The sequence below is a fragment of the Stegodyphus dumicola genome, chromosome 8 (genome assembly GCF_044657685.1).
Source record: "Stegodyphus dumicola isolate Sdum_Otavi_A_Nest chromosome 8, ASM4465768v1".
In the NCBI taxonomy this organism is placed as follows: Eukaryota; Metazoa; Arthropoda; class Arachnida; order Araneae; family Eresidae; genus Stegodyphus; species Stegodyphus dumicola.
The window spans coordinates 6,999,049-7,023,400 of record NC_140775.1 but is presented as its reverse complement, the minus strand read 5'-3'; the positions used below and the strand labels follow the sequence as shown (position 1 = coordinate 7,023,400).

The 24,352-nt window shown below is 32.7% G+C and overlaps 1 protein-coding gene across 2 annotated transcripts in view; it reads right to left on the bottom strand.

Annotated features, from left to right (window-relative positions):
* unk (RING finger protein unk) overlaps positions 1-14,542 on the bottom strand; it is a 101,538-nt gene extending 86,996 nt beyond the window's left edge. The window contains exon 1 of one of the 2 annotated variants that reach the window (XM_035367433.2): positions 14,351-14,542. The gene's annotated coding sequence lies outside the window, so the exon portion shown is untranslated. The remainder of the gene's footprint in view (positions 1-14,350) is intronic. The other variant, XM_035367436.2, reaches the window with a different exon arrangement.
* Positions 14,543-24,352: the final 9,810 nt, after the last annotated feature.

Genomic DNA, 24,352 nt, shown 5'->3' with positions numbered 1-24,352 from the left:
GTTCTCATTTGACATATGCTTTACGCTATTAACTTCCATATGTCATCTAGAAATATTTCAAATCAAAACATATTATATATGCTTACTTGCACAGTCGCAATACAACTAAAAGTTGTTGAAACATTATGTATTGACTGCCACATTTGAAGCAATCCATTTTTTTGCCTTTTGGGTTGCTTTTCTTTGGGAAAAAACATATGCATTTCTATTTAAGAAACGTATTCTAATAAAAGTTTGCACTTTGCAAAATAAACGAATTGCTTCTCTGTTAACTTCAGGATAATGTTTCTCCAGTTTATTAATTAAAGAGCCAATTACACGCTTCCCTTTATAGTAAGTTGTACCATGAACTTCACAAAATATATTTTCGAACTCGTAAACTGTATTCATCCATGAATGTGAAGGTATAGTCAAACCTCCTAAGGACAATAATTTAATTAAATATTGGTACATCAGTACTATTTTTAGATATTGTTCCCAATGACGGGTCTTTGTCTTGCACATGATAGGCAATATAACCTGCAACATATGTTAATGCTTCTTTTTCGGCGGTTGAAAATTGTCTATCGGAATTCAATTCTAATTCCTAAACCATAGGAGTAGGTTCCTCTATGAAATCGAAATCATCAATAGTATTTAAAGGAAAAGCATCTTCCTCCTCAGTTTTCAAAGCCCTTTCAAGTATTTCTGATGTTAAATATGAATCAATATTTCTGCTTTCTTTAGTCATGCATACTTTTGAAGATAAATTTGGCAGTTTATTAGCAAGTATTAATTGCTTTAAGCGGCGTATAACTTCACTAGGTGATGGATGGTCATTAAATCTACTAAGCCCTCGAATCTGATTAAAGAGACTTTCAAGTGCATCCTGAGTTAATCTAGAGGTTAAAATATATTTAGCATCATACGATGATTTCAAATCCTGGTGTAGGCCAAAAAGAGAATTTATTGAAATTATTATTGCTTTTTGGAAAGGCAGTAAGTTAGCTTTTCCCTGAAATCTTAATCCACCAATGACTTTCTTCATTAATTCCAAAACTTGAATTTGTTTTTCATGATGTTCACTTAATCCAAATGCTGCTTTAAGTATTTTATCTGATGGAGGGTATGGCTTAGTTCTATTCATAATATCGAAAAAATTGTCGATTAACTCAAAGAAGTCGGATGCTTTTTGATTTCCTGTGAGGTGGAGTATACCTTTTGCGGTAGTTCTTGAAAATAATGTTTTCGCTGGAGTGACTTTTTGTCTCTCGTTTCCCTTGACCATTAAAGACCATTAAATAATTTGGTTTTAGTTTGTGACACAATTTAATTTCTCCTGAATCTTTATTTAAAACCTCTTTAATAATATCAACATTTAAAACAGTTCCATCTTCTAAAACAAATCCTTTATCTAAAAAGTGGTTTCTCAGTAATTTGAGGCAGTGCGCTAAATCTGCAAAAACCCATATTTTTTTTGTTTGCAATACTGGATTTGGAAACAGAACTATTAATCAAAATCTGTAACTCTTTCCACAAAGTACTAGATCCTCCTAATCAGACACTATTGCTTTCACTTCTACTCCAGATGATTGAATACGTCTTATGAGTGAAAAACGAAGTTCTTTCTTCATTGGAGTGTTAAAATCAAAAAATATTGGTTGTTTCCACTGCAAAATGAGACCTCTGATTAAGGGGTGTTGGAACCACAAAATCTTCAAAAAATTCTGATTTTGGATTTTTGCATTTTTAAATTCTCTACACTTTTATCTTTCTAAAAATACCATTCTTTAATCTCTATGAAAATTAGAACTGTAAAAAAAATCTAGTTTTAATTTGTCATCTACAGCTTTGATCAATGAGGATTTTTACATAAAAACATGTTTTTCTCCAAGCGTGATTTTTTTATACTCGATGTACCTTTTCTCAGGAACTATTGCTCGCAGGTATCTAAACTTTTTATGGTTTATTTATTAGGTTCCCTAATATTTACTGAAATGAGCTTTTTGTAATAAACTTACAAAAAAAAATTTTTAATTTTTTTGTGTGAGAAAAGTGCTAAATTTTACTATGCCTAACAAAATATTCTCTAATTTACTCTAAAATTCAAAATGTTTCAAAAGCTCATTTCAATATAATCAGATAGGTATACTTTAATTACAGAAAAAATTTCAAGCTTGTATCTACAGCAGAATTTGAGAAAAGGTACATCGAAAATAGCCAATTAACACTGTCGGCATAGGGGTTTCTGATACCCCTTAAGACAAACTGCACTTTTTGAAAAGGACCAGAATTTGGTCCAGTTTAGAAGTTTTAGAATCTATGCGCATTTCGTCGAAACTGAGAATGCATATTTTTTCTACAGAATTCAAATATTCGCATCTTTCCTTCATTACAGCAAGAACATCACTCTAAATTCCTGGACTACATGAAAATTTAGCGCACCATCTCTTTAATGTGCTAGCACTAGGTAAAGGAATTCCCATTTTTTCTTTCCAAAAATCATAGCTTTTAGATGGCAGAGCTCTTATGACAATGCAACGTGAAATATCTTCACTAGTCCACCTAATTTTTTCCTTCTTTTCTAGCAATGCGTTAATCTGCGTCTTTGTAAAAATATGCTTTAGATGTTTTTCCAAATTCTCCAATCTGTGCTGTTTTTTGCTAAATTTCGCTGTTTGGGATTTTAATTTCTGAATTTCCGATACAAATTTCTTTCTAGATGTCGTCCACCTTCTTTGTCGCTGAGCAAACATTCTAAATTTTTTTTTTCTTTTTTTCAATATTTTATTACAATTTTCTAAGGATATTATTTTGTTCTTCAAATTATCAATACATTCTTGTTTATCTTTACACTTAGAGCATTCAGGGATATTGTCACACAGGGCACTGTCACTTGTAAGTTTTATTTCAAAATCATTCACATGTGATTTATTATTGTCAGCTTCAATTTCGTTCTCAACCTCAAAATAAATTTTCTTTGGGCTTAATTCATGTAGTCTTTCAAAAGCACTCTGCATTAGTTTTCTTTTCAAATGTCTCCGATTTCTTGGTGTTATTTCATTTACTGCACACAATAAATTTACTTTCAGCACAGTATTGCATTTCAACAGTTTCTTTTGCGGTAATCAAAGCAAGCGATTTCTCATGTCATCTTTATAATCACTGCACAGAAAATGTTCGCTGCAAATTCTTGCGTTTTTCACATTAATAGAATCCTGTCTTTGACATTTATGTATCCATTCTTTCGTGAAAAGCAAATTGTCCTTTAGGAAAGCATGAAATACAATATAGCTTCCTTTCGTATTTCTACAAGTGTTACGGCATGTTACTACAGCACAAGAAGCCATATTACATAAAGGATACTTTAAATATAGAATTTATAAGGAAAACTGACTAAAACTATATATATATATATATATACACACACAAATTATTTTAAATATTTGCACTATTTGAAAACAAATATGTATGATTAAAATTAATTTGGGATATGCAACCTCCAGAAAATCATCTCGCAACGGAACAAAACTACAGTTTTAAACGCGCGAAATCAGAGCAGGTGCAACAGAGACACGTCAGATTACTTCCAGTTCACCCCCTCCATGAGGCTCGCGTCGGCGAGGGGTCGAACAAAGGAATGACCTAGCCCATTTATCCCTGGCTCTTAGTATGGAGTGCAGTTAACTAGTTTGCACACAAGTATTTTTATCAAGTGATAATTTAAGGGATTTTAAACTATCCTAAATTTGGAATTTTTAAGAGACCCACCAATAATAATAATATTCTACAAAAACTATCTAATTCTATTCTGCAATTCTTAAAAATGTTTTATGCACTTTTTTTTTTCTGTAAAAAGTAAAACATCATTAAAGTCTGATGATTTATTTTTACAAGATAAAGTATTAAAATTTCTGTAGCACACCACAATAATGTTAACAGCAACGGTCTGTCAACTAGTTTTGATGCCTAAAGGCAAATCTCCCAACTGCATTCCTAAATTATTTCATCACTTTCACATTAATGCTAAATTTATTGCATTCTAATATTTTGGCTATGAAAAACTGCAGATGGAAGATCATATATTTTCTAGCAAGATTCTTGTCTGAGCATCACAGGCAGCTAGGGAAACTCTGAAATGCCTCAAGGGAAACTTTCTGAACATGTTGCCTTTGATATGAGATTCAAATTGCACCTGATAACAAACCTAATTATTCTGTATAAAATGCATCTAAAAGGATTACTAATAAATCTGTTCGTAATAATAAAAGCAAGCTGATGAGGATCTGTTAGGGATTTCTCTAACGAAATTATAAAATAAATGCACCACTTTGACTTCCAAGGTCCTCTTGTGGCTTCACTGAATAACATCTATCTATAAAGCTGTTTTTGCTGTCGTGTTTATAATTTTGAATAAATGCGTAAAATTAGATCTTTAACAGATATTCTTCATTAATATATTTTCTAAGCCAATCCTGCTCCCAAGAATTTTTCCTTTTATAAACGACTTGATCCATTTTTAAATAAATTTAAATTTATGCCTTACAGGCATCCAAAAATTACCAACATCTGCCTGTTCTGTAGTCCAGTTTTTTAATGACATAAAAATTTACATGAATGATTCTAAGGCATTACTTTTATTTACCACATATTTTTGTTTATAAATAAACTCTCATAATTTTATCGGTACCCTTCCATTATCAGAACCATATTCAAAAGTGTATGTATGCATGAGTTTATGTATGTATGTGCATATATGTGTGCATGTATACACACACATAGACTATGTATCAAGAGTATGTATAGACCATCTATACATACGTATAGATGCATACATGAACATGTACAGCCATACATACATGCATATATACATACATTTCTGAATCCGGCCCAGATAACAGTAGAGTTATGTTATTGGTATTTTTGAAAAACATGTAAAAAAAGAAACATTCACAATTCAGCTATTCCCAAAGTTTCAAACAATTTCAAAATGTCCTCCAAATTACTCTGAATATTTTCTTGGTTTTATTTTAAAAAAAAAAAAAAAACATGAAATAATTTCCCTTATGGAACCTGATGGCAAAACAAATCATAGTACATTATCTTAAACCCCACTGCTTATTTTAGAATTTCAGTTAATTTTGGAATCAAGCTTAGTAGAGAGCCATGTAATAAATTTTTACCTGAATATTTTACTGCACATTTTAAGTACATGGGCGTAGCCAGCTCAAACTGCGGGGAGGGGTGCCCGTTACGACTCCTATGGCTATACTGTTCTACCTATTACAGCACCTTCAAGTATATAGGAATTATTACGTGATGAATATATTGTATTAATGGCAGTTATCTTAATATAAAAAATAGGGCGAGGGCATGGCTCATTTTCTATCTCTTCTTCTTTAAAAAAAGTATTTAAAAAAATACGTAATGTCTCTATAGTGGCGACTGAACTAAAAAGTGGTGAATGATGATTCTTCACTACCAGGATTTGGCAATTGGGTCCCCAAAACCTCAGTCGCCCTTTAAAAGGAGGAGTATATAAGGTATTTCTCCTGCCTTCTTAGCAAGCCTTCAAGGTGTAGTTGTCAGCACGCTCGACGCGAATTCGAGAGGTCCGTGGTTCGAGTCCCAGCGAGGGCATTCCTTTTTTTTCACACGACTCCTGCATAAAAAAACCCTAATGACTCTACAATCTTCAACTCATTTACTGCAATTTCATTTACATGACCAGCGCAAACTGATAACTGTATACAAAACAGGGATGATGCAGTCTTTTCAAAACTTGAAAATTGGGATGGTCAAGTATTGCTAAAATAGTTTTATAATAATTAAACACAGAATCACAATGAACATTATATCGATAGATTTGCTTTAGAATGATGCGTGGCAGGTAATTAAAAATTGAAAAATTTTCAGCTTCGATAAATACATTTAAATACACAATAGCACACACCGCATGCAATTTTGAATGCATTAAAAATTTATTTTATCATTATAATTATATCTATTATTATAATAGCTATAATTGTATAATAGTCAGGATTTTCAAATGGGGGGGGATATTGCATAATATTTCCCACAACAGAAATGCTTCTGGTAGAAAACGTTCATTAGAAAATGTACAAATGTTCCGAGAAAAGAAACCCAATTTTTTTGCACTTTTTTCTAATTTATGCTTTCTTTTTTCAGGGTGTCCCATATTAAGTGATTTGCATTAACTCAATACAAGTTAAAACATTATTTCTGTAACACAACACATAGCGAAATTTTCAGGAAAAATATAAACTTTAGATCTGACTCATTACTTTTCGCTTTCTCATGAACAAATTGGCAGGATCCCTCATAGTTTATTCCCAAGAGCTGATTGGACCTCATATAGCGATTCCCACAATTTAGTAAAATGCCTCGGTTCTATTCGTCGACACGCCTAGCTTGTAGGAATCCTCACTGTGTAATTCTAAGCTGCTGTTGAAAGTGAAGAACCTTAAGAACTGATAAGTGAATAACCAATTGAGTTCTTGTGACAGGAAGCAACAAGATAGAAGGGTAAAATAACCCTTTATTATTCCAACTAAAGTTTAACAAAACTCCGTCTTGGAGTAGTACAATAAAGCCGACACTTAGGCTTGAACTTAAGAAACTAAGAATTAAACTAAACTAATATTAACTAAAGAGATATGGCCGAAGCTATCAAGATTCTAACAGAGTTGGCCCCTTAACGTTAATAGACTGTGAAGCTATCAAAGGCCTAAAGTACGGCCGAGCGTAATAACAGCTTACGAGAGAGTAGCGTAAAAAGGTGGACGCGTGCTATCCAGAATACCTGGTATCTCTCTCACTATGACCAAAGAATTTCGCGGTTAAATACCGCTCTTCCTCATTATGTATTCAGACGTGATTCTAAAACTACGTTCTGGCCGGAAGTGGTAAGCTAAAGTTAAGAATTGATAGGAAAGGAAGTTTAACTCAAAATTTAACTGTTAATAAAATTAATATAATCCTTACAAGCTTTAAAACTGGAAAAAAAAAAAAAAAAAAAAAAAAAAAAGCAGTTTTAAGAGTTTTGCAAAAATCCCTGTTTTACACTATAGAATTTAAAAATTAATAACTATGGTTTTAAAATTTTAGGCCATGAATCTAATTATGTAATGTAAATGAACCACACTTTCGCATTCCCTTCCGAGGATAAAAGTGATACCCTTTAATATCAATATTTAATTTTTTATGTTATTTTTCTGTTTTGCATTATGATCAAAAAGTAAAATGCATTTGTTTTTGATAAATATGTTAGAACTATAGTGTAGAACATTGATTTTTGCAAAGTAAAGCCCATGCCAATAAAATTATTTCCCTTGAAAAGGATGTTGTTGATTCGTGGTTTCGACTTGATGTCGATGATGTATATGATCTTACAATTACATCAAATTTTTATCATTATAATTAGTAATTTCATATATGCTTGCTACTGTTTGTTGAAATCAGTACGGAAAAGTATACAAAGATTATCTGTCTATGGGAAAGGATGCCATCCCATTTGTGGAGGACTTTCTAAGGGAAACAGGATTGTATTTACCTTATACACAAAAAAAACAATAAAAGCTCATTCCGATATTCTGACCTATGTCGAACTAGCACTGTTCAGCTATCTTATACATTTTGCACACTAATGGGCTATGTACATTTTTCTTTCTATTTCAATTCTCTTGTTTTATACTTGCTTTTAATCAGTAATTATCTGATTATTTGTTCCAAACACAACTGCACACAAAATAAATCTGAAAGCTTTCAGATTTTATATCATGCACAGAAAGGCGTGGGTTTTTTTTTTTTTTTTTTTAATGTTTTGTGTGTTACCTTTATTTGATAAATATCATGTTCTTTGCACTTAAACCATAAAATTCAATTCAACAACAATACCCCAAATAAACTAAAAAGAGCATACCTTTCGAATTTCTGATGCACAGTCTCTCGCGCTGGAAATAATTACCCCCCCCCCTCAGTACAGTGTTGCCATTGCTTGTTTTGAAATGGATGAGTTTGTAAATCAAAAATTCTTTAAAGTTTTACAAAACAGGAAATAGATAATAAAACAAATTCCAAATCTGGGCTTCCAGATGCTCATATTCGAGTGAAGGACTATGTTATTCAAAATTTGATGCCTCTAGGTATTGTTGTGTTTTCACAATGCGGCAAACATGCATACATTCATTCAGATTCTTCATTATTTAATTTCTTTAAATATAATGAGGAGCTTTAATATTTGCTGGCAACAGTTTGAAAAGCGAAACGACGTTTATACTAAACAAATGCAAAATACTAAAACAAATGCAAAATACTAAAATGGCCCTTCTGGGAAATTTGTCCCTTTGGGCTAATAGTAAAATAAAATAAATTACTTGGCAGTGAATGACCTATCTGCATATTTAACAGCTGCCCTATTAAATCATTTTAAATAACAATAATTTAAATTTCTAGATGACTAATAAAATAAAATTCATTGCACTGAATTCAACAAAGTTGACAAGCTGTCTACATTATTCAAAAAAAAAAAAAAAAAAAAAAAAAAAAAAACCCGTTTAATATTTATGCTATACTTATTGACTTAACTGAATTTCAAAATTAATGTAAAAAACAATCACTCAAAATAATTTAACTAGCTTTCCTTCCCTCTTTTGTGCAATATTTAGATATTATTATATTATATTTAGATAATAAGTAGCAAATCTCAAAATGAAATACCCCAACTAATCACTTTTTTTTTTTTTTTTTTTGGTAAATACTTATTATCTTTTGGTCCGAAATGAAAGGGCTTTTGGTTCTTTACTGACATAAGCTTAATAGCTAGAGGGAATGTGAGACCGGATACGGAGGGCTATTCAAAACTGTAAAAGAACAAAAACTTTACGACTTGAAAGTGTCACCTAACCTCCGAAGCAGCATTTTCCCGCCACTTGTTTGGTGAGGAAGGTTGACTTTTCTAGATCTTACTTCTAAATTGAAAATCAGAGACTTTACGTTCATTCTTTGTTAATCACATAAATGTTTTTGGGAAGTTGAAAAGCAATATTTTAAAAGTTTGAAGAAAGAATCTATTGAAAATTAATCAGTACGTTTTTTTAAGTATAGGTAGTGATGAAGCGAAAGGGTACCTGGTGCCCAGGCACTTCTCGTGCATACAGTATCATGGCAAATCTTTTGGCAGTAACTTAAAATAGAGCTTTAACTAGCAGCAAAACAATGTGGTTGAAAGGCAGAACATGCTTCATCTAAAATAACTCAGACCTCAGCTCAAATAATAGCTTCCTACCCTAATTTTGTTGAACTGTGAAGTGTGGTTCCTTCCAGAATCAGTAGCCAGAGTAGCTGCCATTGTTCGAGATCACCGCTGCTACACGTCTTGGCATTGATTAAAAAAAAATGTGGATGGGTTCTTGGAGTACAGCAGAACAAGCAGCTTCCACACGTTGCCAAAATTGATCTGGTATGGCAGCTTGGGATGTAATCAGGGTCAATCGTTCAGCAACCATGGACTACATGTTTTCTATCGGCAAAAGATCCGGAGAATGAGCCGGCAAGGGAAGCAATTCAATCTGGCGATTGACGAAGAACCCTTGGACAATGCGTGCCATGTGTGGTCGCTCATTATCCTGTTGAAATATGACTGTGGGAAAGACCTGAAGGTAAGGAAAAACAACTGGCTCAACATCTCGGAGATGTAGCGCTGACTCTTTAAAGTACTGGCAATGCATACTAGAGGAGTGAGAGAGTGATATCCAATACCACCCCATACCATAATACCCGGTGCAGGACCAATGTGGCGGTGCATAATGCAGATGTTCAGCATCCTGTCTCCATGGTGTCTCCCGACTCAAATCCAACCATCGTGGTGTTGCAGACAGAAGCATGACTCGTCAGTAAAGACAATTTCATTCCATTCTGCCATCCACATCCTTCTTTCATTGCACCATTGGTGGTGGAGACGTCTGTGGTTCTGTGTCAAGGATAGACAAAGCAATGGACATCTTGCGGACAGACCACTCTGCTGTAAACAGTGTCGAATGGTAAGCGCAGATACTGGATGATGTGTTACAGACCGAATGTGCTGTGTTATGGTTCGTGACTGAGTGATCCGCCACTGCTATATGCACAATGTTCCTGTCATCACATGAAGTGGTGCCTGAGGCGGATGCAATCGAATACGTTGATCCATCGTACTTTTCTGCCTCCGACGGTCACATATCCGCATTACAGTTGTTTGGTTTCGTCCAACACGACTAAACGATTCCAACATGACACGATTTCCCTGAAAGATAATCCACACTCTCAGTATGCCACCACTATCCTTCCTCTGTCGAACTCGGACACTTGATCAAGCGATGATTGTTGCTTACTACGATTCATAATTGATCTTTTTTTTTTTTTTTTTTTTTTTTTTTTTTTTGAAAAAACACAAGAAAAACACAATTGCCGAACTTGAAATCGTCGAAAACTCCAAGCCTTAAATAGTGCCTTGAAGTGGCGCCACAGGCACGCGTGATGTGTGTCTGCACTGAAATTCTAATCATTTTCATATCTCATCTCTGCTAATGCATGTTTTAATTTCATGTTATTTGCATGCTTCCTTCAGGGTGTTGCATTTACAGTGGCCAGCAGTGTATAAAAGTTTTGATTTTCTCAGACTCTTCAAAATAAAATTTATATTTTCCCTAACTTTGCAGGTGAGTAGAAATTCTGTACATGGGAAGGAAGTATGCCAGTATTTATTTTAATTTTTGGCAAAGTTAAATCTTATGTTAATGCTGGCTTAGTTTATTTAATTATGGCAAAGCACACAAGAGCTACCTGCCTAAGGAGAGAGATGCCTTCGTGGAGAGCTTTCTAACAAAAACTGGCTCATAAACATGCTACAGATGGAGAAAACCATGAAAACGCTTATGCAATCAGCCCATTCGCAGAGATTCGAGCCCCGGACTGAACTACCAGCATTCAGCGACTTTACAGCTCAGCTGCTGATGGGATCTTTATATTGATGCTGGCTTTATACAGATTAATATATACTTAGTAAGCTCTCACAATTTGTTTCCTTCAAAATCCATAAGCTGTTTTCTATAAAATCAAGTTACATAACATCTATGAAATCAAAGTTGCCTTATCAAAGTTAAGTTACATAGGAGTTAATCAAATGACTCAAAATAATAATGAAAAATTAAAATAAATACTGTCATGATGAAGTTCAAGTTGATGATGAAAAGAAAATCTTCCATTTGCTACCTATTAGAAATATGCACCTCCAACATCAAATTACTTATCCCACTGTGTAAAAAGCCTTTTCATGATCACAGAAATGTTCTGCTTATTAATTAAAATTTCTCTAACCATCTCTTGCACATTCACAACTTAAATAAATCTGACAGTTTTCACTTCATCGTTAAATCACTAAACATGCTAAAAGATCGAGTCTGAAATGAAGATGCTCCACTTACAGTTGATGTTACACGTGAGTGTACAGTCAAAAGTCGTTAATCCGGACTCGTCGGGACTTCGGCAATTTCGGATTATCGATTTTTCCGGATTATAGATCATCAGTTTAAATCTGGTAAGATGGCATGCAAAAATTACAAAATTAAAAATATGAAACCGTAATTTATGAAATAAAGAACAATTATGATCTAAAGGGTATCAAAATTTACAAAAAGAAAAAGCTTAATATTTATTTGTTTACTTTATTAAACATTTCTTTCAATGTAAGTTGCTTCGTTTCATGTGATAATACTTTCTCTTTAATTCTATTAAACAGACATAATTTCTTGTTTAGTTACAAAGTTCCGCTGTTCAAGTCCTATAATTGCTGTGTTTAGAATACCGACTAATTTGTCAATCGAAATGTTTTCGTTTTCAATAACCTCTCTCTCACTTTCTTCACTATCGAAAGCGAATTATAATGACGAGGAACTTGATTTAAATCATATTAAAGACGGAGTACATAGAGATGAAATACTACACTTAGTAAGGAATTATAAGCCAAATAAAATAAAAAATCTGCCCTGAAGATGAGGATAGTGCTGACAGATCAACTTCCAATCCGTGGCGTTAAATTGATAAACAGATTTCGGATTGCAAAACATACTTTTGCTTTGTAGATACAAATTACATATTAGTAAATATATATCAGAAATTCTATTTGACATAATCGAAAGTTCAAGCTTACTTTTATGAAATTGTTCTAACAGTCTGCAAAAAATAATAAGCCGGATCCAATTCGTAGTTTAAGGAACAACGCAATCTGCAACATTAACTGAATTAGATAATTTTAGCTTACCTCCGTTACACATTACACGCGCATGCGCACAAACATATTCGCAGCCGTAAAGGTCTTACGCGCACTCGTAAACGCCTGTGCGCATGCGTAAACGCAACGCATGCGCAGAAAGTTTGTAGCTTTGAGGTCCGGATTATAGATCATTCCGGATTATGGGTGTCCGAATTAACGACTTTTGACTGTATACAGGTAAGTGAGTGGAGTTTTAACTTCACAAAATCAAATTAGCTGTATATGGCCTAGCATTTTCTACTTTTCCTCTGCTGAAGGATTTGCTATAACACATACCTTTGCTTAGCATTTGGTACCTGATTATATAATACTGTATACAGTGTACTGAGTTAATGACTCATCTGCACATGTTGCCAAGCCATTAAATGAAATCATTTGATCTAAATTACTGATTCTTACTAATATATCTTTTTCTCTTTCAGATTTTAAGTTAATATAATAATAAATATATGTAGAATATTAACTCTTTAAATCTTACACTTATAAGTAAAAATTAACATCTTAAAAGAAATATATTTTTATTTCCAAATAAAAATTATGTTATGATGTTAATATGTTAAACTATATTATATGAAATTTAATCATGCAAAGCTAACCTTTCTATTACAGATTAAAAGATTATAAGACTTTCTAAAAATACACGTTTGTTAAAAGTAATTTTGTAAGAATAATATTTCAATAATTTCAGATTTCTTTTCAACTATGCTTTTTTATTCACTTAAGTGGAAAAAAAGAATCTGGAGTTTTAATTATTTAGAAGTTTTTATACTGAAGCATTATTAAAAGCCTTTCACAAACATTAAAAGTGGGATATTTTTAGTACTATTTTCCTCAAATTTGCTGAAAAAAAAGGCTCTTTAAAAAAAAAAAAAAAAAAATCGAATATGAACAAAATTTAGTCATACATTCAGACTGGTTTCTTAGAATAACCCCCACACATTTTAACAATGAATGGCTCAGAAACTTCTTTTTCAAGGAATAAAATTAAAATAAATATAATAAAAGAAATGTTCTGCTAAATGTTTCTATAAGATCAATGTCAATCAGCAACTAAACTAAAATCAACTCAATTTTAAATTTAAAATTTGTGTACTTCTTTCCGATATAATAACAGGGTTGTTTCGCACATTCCTACTGAAAACTCACTTTAATTACCAGCCAAATATAAATAATTTTTCAAAAGAACTTAACTAATATTGACCTAAAATTTACCCTCATTCTGTACTTTCTACAAAATATACTCATATACTCACCTAATTCTACTGGGGTATAAGGGAAACTCCCCAAAATTCTAGTTAATTATACTAAAAGAAAATCCATTATTTTAACTCACACGATTTAGCTTCCACTGATACATCATAATCCTATCTAGAACATCAAATATAGAGTCAAAGTTATGCATTCCAAAGATATTTACAAATGGTTTTCCTATAATATCAAAATCAAAGAAATGCTATAGTAGCTTTTATTGACAACTTTTCAAATGCCTTATTTTTATAATATAATCCATTTCATCATATAATTTATACTGCTTAAAGTATTTTTTAAAATACAGTGATACAAGTTACGTTTCCCCAAATTATATACCTTAAATTTCAATAATGTATTACAGAAACGCGGTTCGAGAAATTCTTAAATGTGTACTAGAATGAAACTTTCGACTAAAAAAAAAAATATATAACTTTGTCGTTCTTCATTTGAACAGTACATCATCATTTTACAAGTTTATATGTATACAAATTTATGCCATCCAAACGAGTATTCGCATTACATAAAATAAAGCGAATAATTTCCAATTAGAGATGAATTAAGAGTTATTTAAGGTCAAATCAATTTAAATCAATTCCTTAGGTTAATTCCAATAATTTTAACATTGAGCGTAGGAAAACTAAAGGATTAATTAGCTAATAATTAATAAAATGTCCAAATCTATCTTCTACAACCATTAAAAAAAGACATTTTAAAATTCCGCATTTCACGTTCTCTTAGGCCGACAAAAGCATGTGCTCGCACGGGTGAAAGAAGAAAGCAGACACTCACCTGCAAATTTCATCGATGACTATTTCAATCGTTGATCACCTAGAATATCTATATAAATCTTCCATGTCCATAATCTGAGATACAAAGTTAAAAAAAAAAACAATGTGAAAAAGGTGGCATTCCAGATACTCGCCGCATTTTATGCGATAAGGTAGTTTTTAACATCTCTTTCGTACCTACCTTTCCGCCCTTCACACACCTCGAACTTCTTTTTTTTTTTTTTTTCGTTTGTTCGAGTTCAACGTTGAATGAACCACATGTTGTCAGGAACAAGTTCTCCTGTCATCTTTTGATGTCACCGCTGTGGTTTTCAATTGGCTAAGAGACAATCACGTGACATTAAACCAATATTTTTTATGCCTCGAACATGGACTCCATGGCCTCTAATTCGGTCAACTCTAAGTTAAAATACTTTTGCACATTAATGAAAACTGCATGTAGTTCGAAGATTAGACTTCCAACCAAAAGTGATATTTCTTCACTTTTAATTTTTCTATCATTTATGGCAAACTAATAAAATATTTTTCTTGCTCATAGCATATCAATTATTAGTATTTCAGAGAAAGTTTATCGGTATTTTTAATAAATTGCAAAGTCTTTAAATTCTGCCCAGCTGCTGGAAAAGTATTTTCCTTGAATTGAAGCTGGATGTATGCTCTTGCTGTTTAACCTACAACTAAATTTATTAAAAAGATATTTCAGTAATTTCATTTATTATTTCACAAATTTACCTTCATGTTTGTCTTTCCAAAAGCAATTTCTGTAGCCTGTTTCATTTATAATTTTGTGGTTAATTATGTATAGAACAAAATATATGCTATTCTCCATTTACACATATCACTGACAGAAATAAATAAAATAAATCTGTAATAAATAAAAGCAACAATTATTGTTAGCAATTATTTTACATACAGTAAAGAAACAGTTCAGAAGATTATTCAGTTTATTTCTTAAGATCAGATATTGGGGGAAAAAAAACAGTCATTATTTAATCTTTTAAACAAAAATTACTTTCTGCTTAAAAAAAAAATTCCCTCACAATAAATAATATTGACCTAAAATTTATCAAATGCTTTTCTTACTTTTCTGTATTAGTAGAGTTATTATCTTCCATATTTTCTCAGTGAATTCTCTAAACATAAAAGTTTTGTAGATATACCTAGACGAAATTATTCCTGAAAAGCAATTGTATGTAACAATTTAATCTAAAATGTAAGACGATATGACTGAATAGCATTTGTTAAGAGCACATAAAAATTAACAACTATTGTAACTTTCGGAAACATTAAATCTAAAGCTCGTGTGTGTATGTTTTGTTTTCGTGAGTATTTAAAACGTTTTTAATCAAGCAAATAAACCAGATAAATTCGTAAACTATTATTACTTTTAATTTTGAAAGAATAGTTTCTGTTTATAAGCAATAGATTTAAATGCTTATAACGCTAAAAAAATTGGGCTTGTAATTAAACATATTTAATTCCTTTCTGTTTCATATTTATAATCATATGTTCTTTTTCATATGTCGGTTAATTTTCATCAAACGGTTTTAGAGATTGTTTACGCATGCCCGTAATGATATTTTGAGTGAAGACTGGCTTTCTGTACCGCTTCCTTTGCCACAGTATAAAACTAAAATTACTGTACCAATGTATTTTATTTCAAATTTTTTCCCGTGCCACAAAAACGCTTTCCTGACGGCAAACTAAAATATAGCTGAACTATATCAGTTATATTTAAATTAATTTATAAAAGTTAAATTAATTTAGCTTATAAGAATCATGGGGAAATTAAATTTTGCGACCTACAAGCATTCCGTCATCTTCACAGTACTAATCTTCGGCTGCTTTGTGTCATCAACTATATTACTGACAGTTTCAATTGTAAGTTCCCTACCGGAGCTATTTTCCTCGATATTGCGAAAGCTTTTGATAGGGTATGGCACCGGGGACTTGTATACAAACTTATCAAGTTAAACTTCCCCGATCATTGTATTACACTTATTGCTTCGTATCTCCAAGACAGAATGTTTGCAGTGAAAATTGGCAGTTCTGTTTCTTCCACGAAAAAAATTTTCGCTGGAGTGCCTCAAGGATCTTTACTTTCTCTATATTTATATAACATTTACATTTACAATATTCCTAAGGACCCACAAATTACCATTGCTCTTTTCGCTGATGATACTGCAATTATGACCAAAGCTTCTACTGTTACTGATGTCCAGCACCTTCTTCAACATTACCTCAATCATCTAAAAAATTGGCTCACTCTTTGGAGGATTGCAGTTAATACCGAAAAATCAAAAGCAATAATTTTTCGCAAAGGTCAAACAAATTTTATTCCACCTAGACCTCTTCTGTTGGATGAAGAAATTGACTGGGTTGACGAAGTTAAATATCTAGGAGTCATTCTTGATAAAAAAAAAATTGACTTTTCAAAAGCATCTCAGGGAAATTGTGAAAAAAATCAATATCACGCTTGCAACTATGCACCCACTTCTTGGCAGAAGTCATATGTCCGTTTCTAATAAACTCATCTTATATAAATCTATACTTCTACCAGCATTACTCTATGCTAGTCCTGTCTGGGGCTACGCTGCCAAAAACTCACCTTCAACACATCCAAGTTCTTCAAAACAAAGCACTCAGAGAGATCACCAACGCGCCATGGTTCATTCCAAATTCTTATATCCACCGTGATCACAAAGTAGATACAATTCAAGATTATATTCAAAAACTTGCCAGAAATTTCTTCTATTCAGTTCTCACTCCTCCTAACAACTGCATCAACTCTCTTAAATGTTCTCCATTTCCCAGAGAAAAGCACAAATATCCATCTGACATTCTCCACCCTTAACATTTTTTACTTATACTAGATTCTTCAGTTCCCTGATTTGGACCTTCAACCAGACACTCACCTTTTTCGTCGACTGATGGCGGCCACCTGACATTTACTTTCGTCTTTTGGTTTTACTGATGTTCTTCACGTAATACAGAGTAAAGGAAGACGCAGCTTTCTGAAACTCAAATTCACTATATGTTCTTAGTAGATCTAAAGGCAGCGGTTAGCATTATATCTAAAGTAACTGTGAGAAAAAGTAAACAGGCAGCTAGTGCTTCGTGGCATAAAACTGCTGCTAAACCGACCTCTCACTCTGTGAAAACCCGACTACATTCGAAAGGTTTTGCGATTTCTGAAGAGGTTAAAGGACGGTCCTTTTAAATGCTTTTAAGTTTTAGTTAAAACGTGTTTGAAAATGCTAATGCCTAAAATTTTGGGGGAATAGCTTACTCCCTTTAGTCCATGGACAAAACGCAATCATAACTTGGTTTCTTTAAAAAATGGAAATCTTTATTTTGTAGGCGATACTATCTATAATTCTGAAAATTGATCTGCATTTTACTTAGATGGCGCCTTATCGTACAAATAAAAATAGGAAATAATTAAACATGTGAAAAAACAAAAAAAAACAAACAAAAAAAATTTAAACATTAATCAGAGAAATAAATATCACTTGGGGCACTGCAAGCAAAGAAAATACATTCTCTTTCCAAAACTGCATGATTGCAGTGAGCCGTTATCCAAGATCACTTGAGGAAACTGATTAACATGTTAATCTTGAATTTTCACAAGACGCTAATCATTGTATGACAACATCTGATCACAAGTATTTCTTCCTAATGGCTCGCGTTCTAATGAGATGCAATATTCCATTTTTGCAAATGCTGCATCAGTTGCACGACAAATAAAATTCTCCAAAAGATCCCTAAGCTAGAAACCACAGGGACGGAATAATAGAGAATATAGAGGCATGAACTTGAAAACGAGGCACTAATGACATTATTAAATGCGTGTTTAAAAACTATTATAAGCAACGTCCAGTATGTAACGGTGCATTGTTTCGTTTAAAAGTCATACTTTTTAGGCGTTATCATTGCTGCAGTTGTAATAAAACAAATATTGTATTTAGATAAACCTGCCCTTCGCACTCCAAAAAATATTCCAAGGTTTTATACTTCAGTCATCATTGAAATGCATTGATAAATAAGTTGCTGAATCGTATCGCCACTGGATAGCTGCTGATTCTGACTAATTATGCATGTAAAAATGTACGACTTTCACAGCACTATCCATATTTCGCTGTAGAAAGTAAGACGCACAGCTAGAACGAGAACGACCCATTTAATTAACAAGAACCATGGAGTATAAAGTTTATACTCCGTGACAAGAACCATCGCGTGTCTTCAACAACTTATGCGTGAATCGATTAAATTTTCTAATGAGCTGGGGATGCCGAGGTAGAAAATCCAAGTGAATAGTCGCCTGATTTCTTATAAGTTCCGGCATCATTATGAAATCATCGGGATAATGTAACGTAATATACAAGTGGGGAAACATGAGAATTTCTCTCTTTTATGCTATGGAGAAAAACTTGGCTTTGCCAATTACGTATTTGCGATAAACTAACGACGACGGTATTAAGAGAGTTTACAATGTGTTTATCATTAGTTTTACTATGCGTATCCGATTAGTTTATCTTTGGACATTATTTCTTCCTTTGTTTGTATATTTTAAAACTTATTTTTAGTGTCATTAATTCTATTTAATTCCAATGAGTTTACTGCTTTTTTTTTTTTTTTTTTTTTTTGCATAATTTCTGAAATTATGAATAATGTTTCACTATTTTTAAACCGTTGATATCAGGTGACAAGGAGAACTTATGACCCTCAGCACCTCATGAAACTTTCAGAATTCCTCATCAGACCCCTTACCACCGAAACAATTTTGGTGGAAACGGATCAACTGAGGGATTTCAGCGAATTGTTTTGGTGGTGGCGGCTGACCTTAGAGCAAGCGTTGACTTCGGTTTTACCACCGAAATTTTGGCTGCAATTTCCGTAGAAAAAATTTGCTATAACTGTAAAAAGTTTTATTTTCACAGTTGACTAAAATGACGGCCATTGTCATTGATCAAAATGCAATCAAATTGTAATGTTTCTTAACCCAGTCATAAGTTTTCTTTATACCTGCCTATGCAAAACCAGACTGTATTCGATTACTTGCATGGTAACATTGGAAGTAATATTTCTTCTATCAGTTTCATTCGTAATGTTGTAAATACTTAAAGCGTGTCATGCTTAGTTCCATTTATTTGATATTTCCATCTTTTTTGTATTTAACGTAAAACGCCTCCTAGCAAAACTTCTTTGAATTATTCCCCTCCCTTACCCACCCACCCGCCCCACAATACTTCTCTGCATCCTTTGAATAATGTACACATAAATTTTGGGACTAAACATTTTGCTGGTTGTAATTCTGTGAAATTTAAGTTTCATTTAGAGCTAGTTCACTATTCCAGAATGCTCTGAGCATACCAGCTCTACATTTTCCTTTTTCTGCAATTCGTAAAGCATCTCTTAGCAATTCTTTAATTATCCCCTACTTCCTGGCAGAATACTTCTCCGCATCCTTTGAATAGTGTAAATCTTCTGACGATATCAGCTTTAATTATGATCACCCGGTATATTCTAAATTTAATTGATGTAATTCATAATGTTCAGTAGAACTCAGGTAAAGAATTCCCAAATAAGAATTTCTCTTCTCTAAGAATTTTGATTTTTAGTATTCCAAAATAAAGTTTAAAATGTAAACAGAGATCTTTCCGGAATTTAAGTCTTATTTTATGACATCAAGAGTACGTATTTTACAAAATTTTACTAGCTTTATATCTGAAAGATGCAATTTTTTTCCCTTGAAGAAAAGTAATGACGTTTATTCATCGCTTTTAACCACCGTCTGAACGCTCTCTGTATCCAGGGCCTAAGATAACGACAGATGCAACAATTGCTCTGTTGACCGCGATAAAATTCGTAAACTTGTTCTGATGTTAGTATGATGGTTTGGTCTGGTGTAGTTGATTACAACAAAGCACACTAGGGCTGTCTCCCTAAGGAGAGGGTTGCTTTCATGTATGACTTTCTAAGGGAAACTGTCTCGTATATAAGTTACACAGGGGGAAAATCACGAAAACGCCCATGCAGATGTGTCTATGAGGTAAGTGAGATAAGTCCCAACAACAACGATTAATTTGATTGCGATTAATGTTATCATTCGGACATTGCTATCGCATTGCCGAAGTCGTGCCCTTTTGCACAGAAAAGCAATGAGAATTCGTCTTTAACTAAAACCAGTAAGTTATTATGACAAAATGTTCGTGACTGTAATTTTTTGCAAACTAAAAGAGGTCCCGAATAGAGATGATTTACATTTAAATTAAGTGTGTGCTAAAATTTATATTCTCTTTTTGAACACTTCTAAAATTGGAAGGCGCATAAGAATAACAATGACCTGAGCAGATAAAGCTGGAATGACACTAGCAGATTCGAAGGATCCAAGGGTTAAGTATTTCGGAGTGTCTAGTCGAAAAAAAAAAAAAAAAAAAAAAAAAAAACCACCTCTCTTCTGAATTCATTTTACAATCCGTTTTGTCAAAAACGGTCTATTCTGTCCGCACGTACCGTTGTCAAGCAAAAACATTTTCAAATGAATTCGAGAGGGGTCGAAATGGATATTTTCTTTGCAATACGGTATACGAAATTTTTTGCTATTACAATACTTCACTTCGGACGAGGAAGTAAAAAGATGAAATTTTAGCAGGATTTAATTTTTTTTTTTCTAAATTTCAGTCTTTTGCCTTTTTTTAATGCTGTTTCGCACTTTTATTGACGAACGGCGTCATTTCGTGAAATCTGGATGGAAAGAAACTGAATTTTTTAAATTCCAAATTTTATTGACGTATTTAATAAGTAAATTGATAAATGTTTTAATTGATTAACTTGTCCATGTATTTTATTTAAAGTTGCAATAAAACCACTGTGAATATTTAAAGTTCTCTTCCTTTTTCTAACTTCTTCAATGGAAAACAGGACGTTGGCATAAAATGTACAAGCTTATATTTTATATAATACATAACAACCGTGACAACAAAGCATAACAGGGAAATACATCTTTTTGCTCAAATCATTTTAAATGGAAAAAAAAAAAAAAAAAAAGATTCTTAAGAATATTTCAGGAAATATTGTACATAATTTGCATTAACGATACCCACTACGGGAAAGAAAAAGAAAAAGAGAGATGGGGGAGATATATATATAGAGAGAGAGAGAGAAAGAAGCGTTTACTTTAACCTTTGGCCTTCACTTTTGTAAATCGGTCTTTGATTAGAGATGATAACGCACATGAGAATATTATGTTGGAAGTGTTGATAAAATGGAATATATGGTTGCAAGGGCAAATAACCAAGAAAAACTAACCTCCTTGTTTTAAACATGGCAAAGTATCAGATAAAAAGGATGAAGATGAAAAACAAAATTCAACAGCTCCAGTTAACGCAAATTAACTGTAGATGTACGTTAATAATGATTGACAAAGAAATTCAAGTATCAGCATTGAGAACGGAAGACTGTACCCCTCCAAAACACATCCATACGGAACATGTGAGAAGCTTTTTAACGAAGATGTTAAATTTAAATTGCAAAGAAACACGCCAAAATAATTATAAACAGCCAAAATAACAATGGATATGTTACGGTGAAACACCGAAATCTGGAGAATGTCGACTTTCACCGGTGAATGTCAACATTCACATAGTCGCTTGGTGTATGTCCGAAATATTTTCCAAATACTCTTATTTCTGACCACGGAGTATTATACTCCGTGTTTCTGACTTACATCGGTAAATGTCAACATTCACCACGTACTAATGGTGAATGTTGAACATATAAGAATATTATATTTTCTTCTCCGTAATTCAGTCACGAAAAAACACACTTGAGACTTAAAATAAAAATATAAGAACTTAAAACACACAGTACATTCAAAATGAGAAAGGAAAATAATAAAAGTTAAAAACTTACTTAATTATACAGTAGTTCTAAATGAGAAAATAAAATAATAGTAATAAAAAACTTACTAAATTATCTGATTCAAATCTTATTCATTGCAACAACGTAAACTATTATGACACTTTATGATATCTCCTTTGGAGCTACACCACAGCATATCTGTGATTGTCGACATACACCGGTGAGGGGCCGAATGTACAAGAATGTAATGCAATATTCGATCTTTCACCGACGTATTTGGTGAATGTCGACATTCTCCAATTTCGGTCTTTCGCGGTAACAAATACATTTCAAACAAGGAATTCGCTATTTATGCTAAGCCGAGATAGGAGCTCCGCAATTTACGATTAATTAGAATAAAATTTCTAGAAATTTTATGAATATAAATGTTTAAATATTTCGAACCAGGAATACGAGAAATAAACTGTCCTCGCCAGGATTCGAAATAGTTTTTTTTTCCCTTCCCCTCCACATGTTAGCTGGATATGCAGGGAAAACAAGATAATTCACAGCATGCACGAAAAAATGCGATAATTCTTTACAGGTTATGAACAAATGTTTAAATAACGCTTTCAGGCAATTCATTATTATAATTTTTAAATATTTATTTACCGACATATTATAAACTTACATTATACTGCAAATTAAAATAAATTTATCATTTTTATCCCAAAAGGGGCGTTAGTTTCGAATAAGATATTATTCTGAAAATGGTGCTTTCCACTGACTTTACTATACACGGCGTATTAGTTCTCAAATTGTAGCTGTCAAGTATTATCGCCCTGTATTATATTTAAAGAAATTAAATAATGAGGAATTTGCATACATATATGTATGTTTCGCGCACTGTGCAAAACAACGTTACCTAGACCCATCCAGTTCTGAATAACGTAGTCCTCCACTCGAACATGAGGACCTGGAAGCCCGAATTTGGAATTTGTTTTATTAAATCCCTTTCATATTTTGTAAAACTTTATCGAATTTTTGATTAGCAAACTCAAGGATTTCAAAGCAAGCAGTGGGAATACTGTACGGGGAGGGGGAAAAAATATCTCCAGGAAGCAAGACTGTCTATCGGAAATTCTAAAGCCATGCTGTTGTTAAATATTGTTTAATTTTGTTGTTGAATTTTATGAGGCGTAAGCGCCAAGAACGCGATCTTTACTTAATATTATAAATGCGAATGTGAGTTTGTTTGTTACGCTTTCACGCCTTAATTACTAAACCGATCATCATGAAATTTTCAAGAAGTATTTTTGATATATTAGAAAAGTTTATAGGCTATAAAATGTCTTCGTACAACTTTAATTAGCCGAGATATTAATTAAAAACTACTTTTTCCCTACATTTTTCAGTCACTTTGTTGGATTTTTCCCTAAGGGATTTGGCTACGCGCGAATTTATACTTTCACAAATATCTATGAAACGGCGGGTAGTTGAATTTCGAGACAAATATCCGCTGATTCCAAAAATTCGTCGGAATCCGTCGATACCATTCTCATCTTCGTACGACTTTAATCAGCTGAGATATTAATTAAAAACTCTGAAAACGCTAATTTGAATGCGACTCAATAGCGACATTAGGGACCGTGTGGGTCCAATAAATTGGTGATAAAAATTATAACTTTTGATCTAATTGTCCAAATTTCTCGAAATTTAGAAACTTGTGTCGCTCTCTGAATGATAGGAACAATGGTAGTCTAACTGTTTTTGTCGCTTAATTATTTCCAGCTTAATCACAGATGAAACAATACTCCACTTGCCATTGCTAGATCTTTTTTGACAGACTGCGATTCGAAAGCGACGGAGGGAGGAAGCTGGTATCTGGTATACCTTTGGGTTGGCGAAAAGTCAAAGTTCACGGATTTACACATGGAAAATCATTTTCAAATTAATAATTTCTAATTAACTTACCGACTTGAAACTATTATCAACATTTTGACTTTTGTGATATATTTAATGTTTTATTTCGTACTTTTTTAGAAATCTATTCATTCGTGTTATACGATATTTCTGTTATTGTTGCTTCAAAAATTGCATTTGCATTTTATATTCTTTACATTTTTCTGTGTGCGATAAAAAAATTTTTTTTTATCATTTT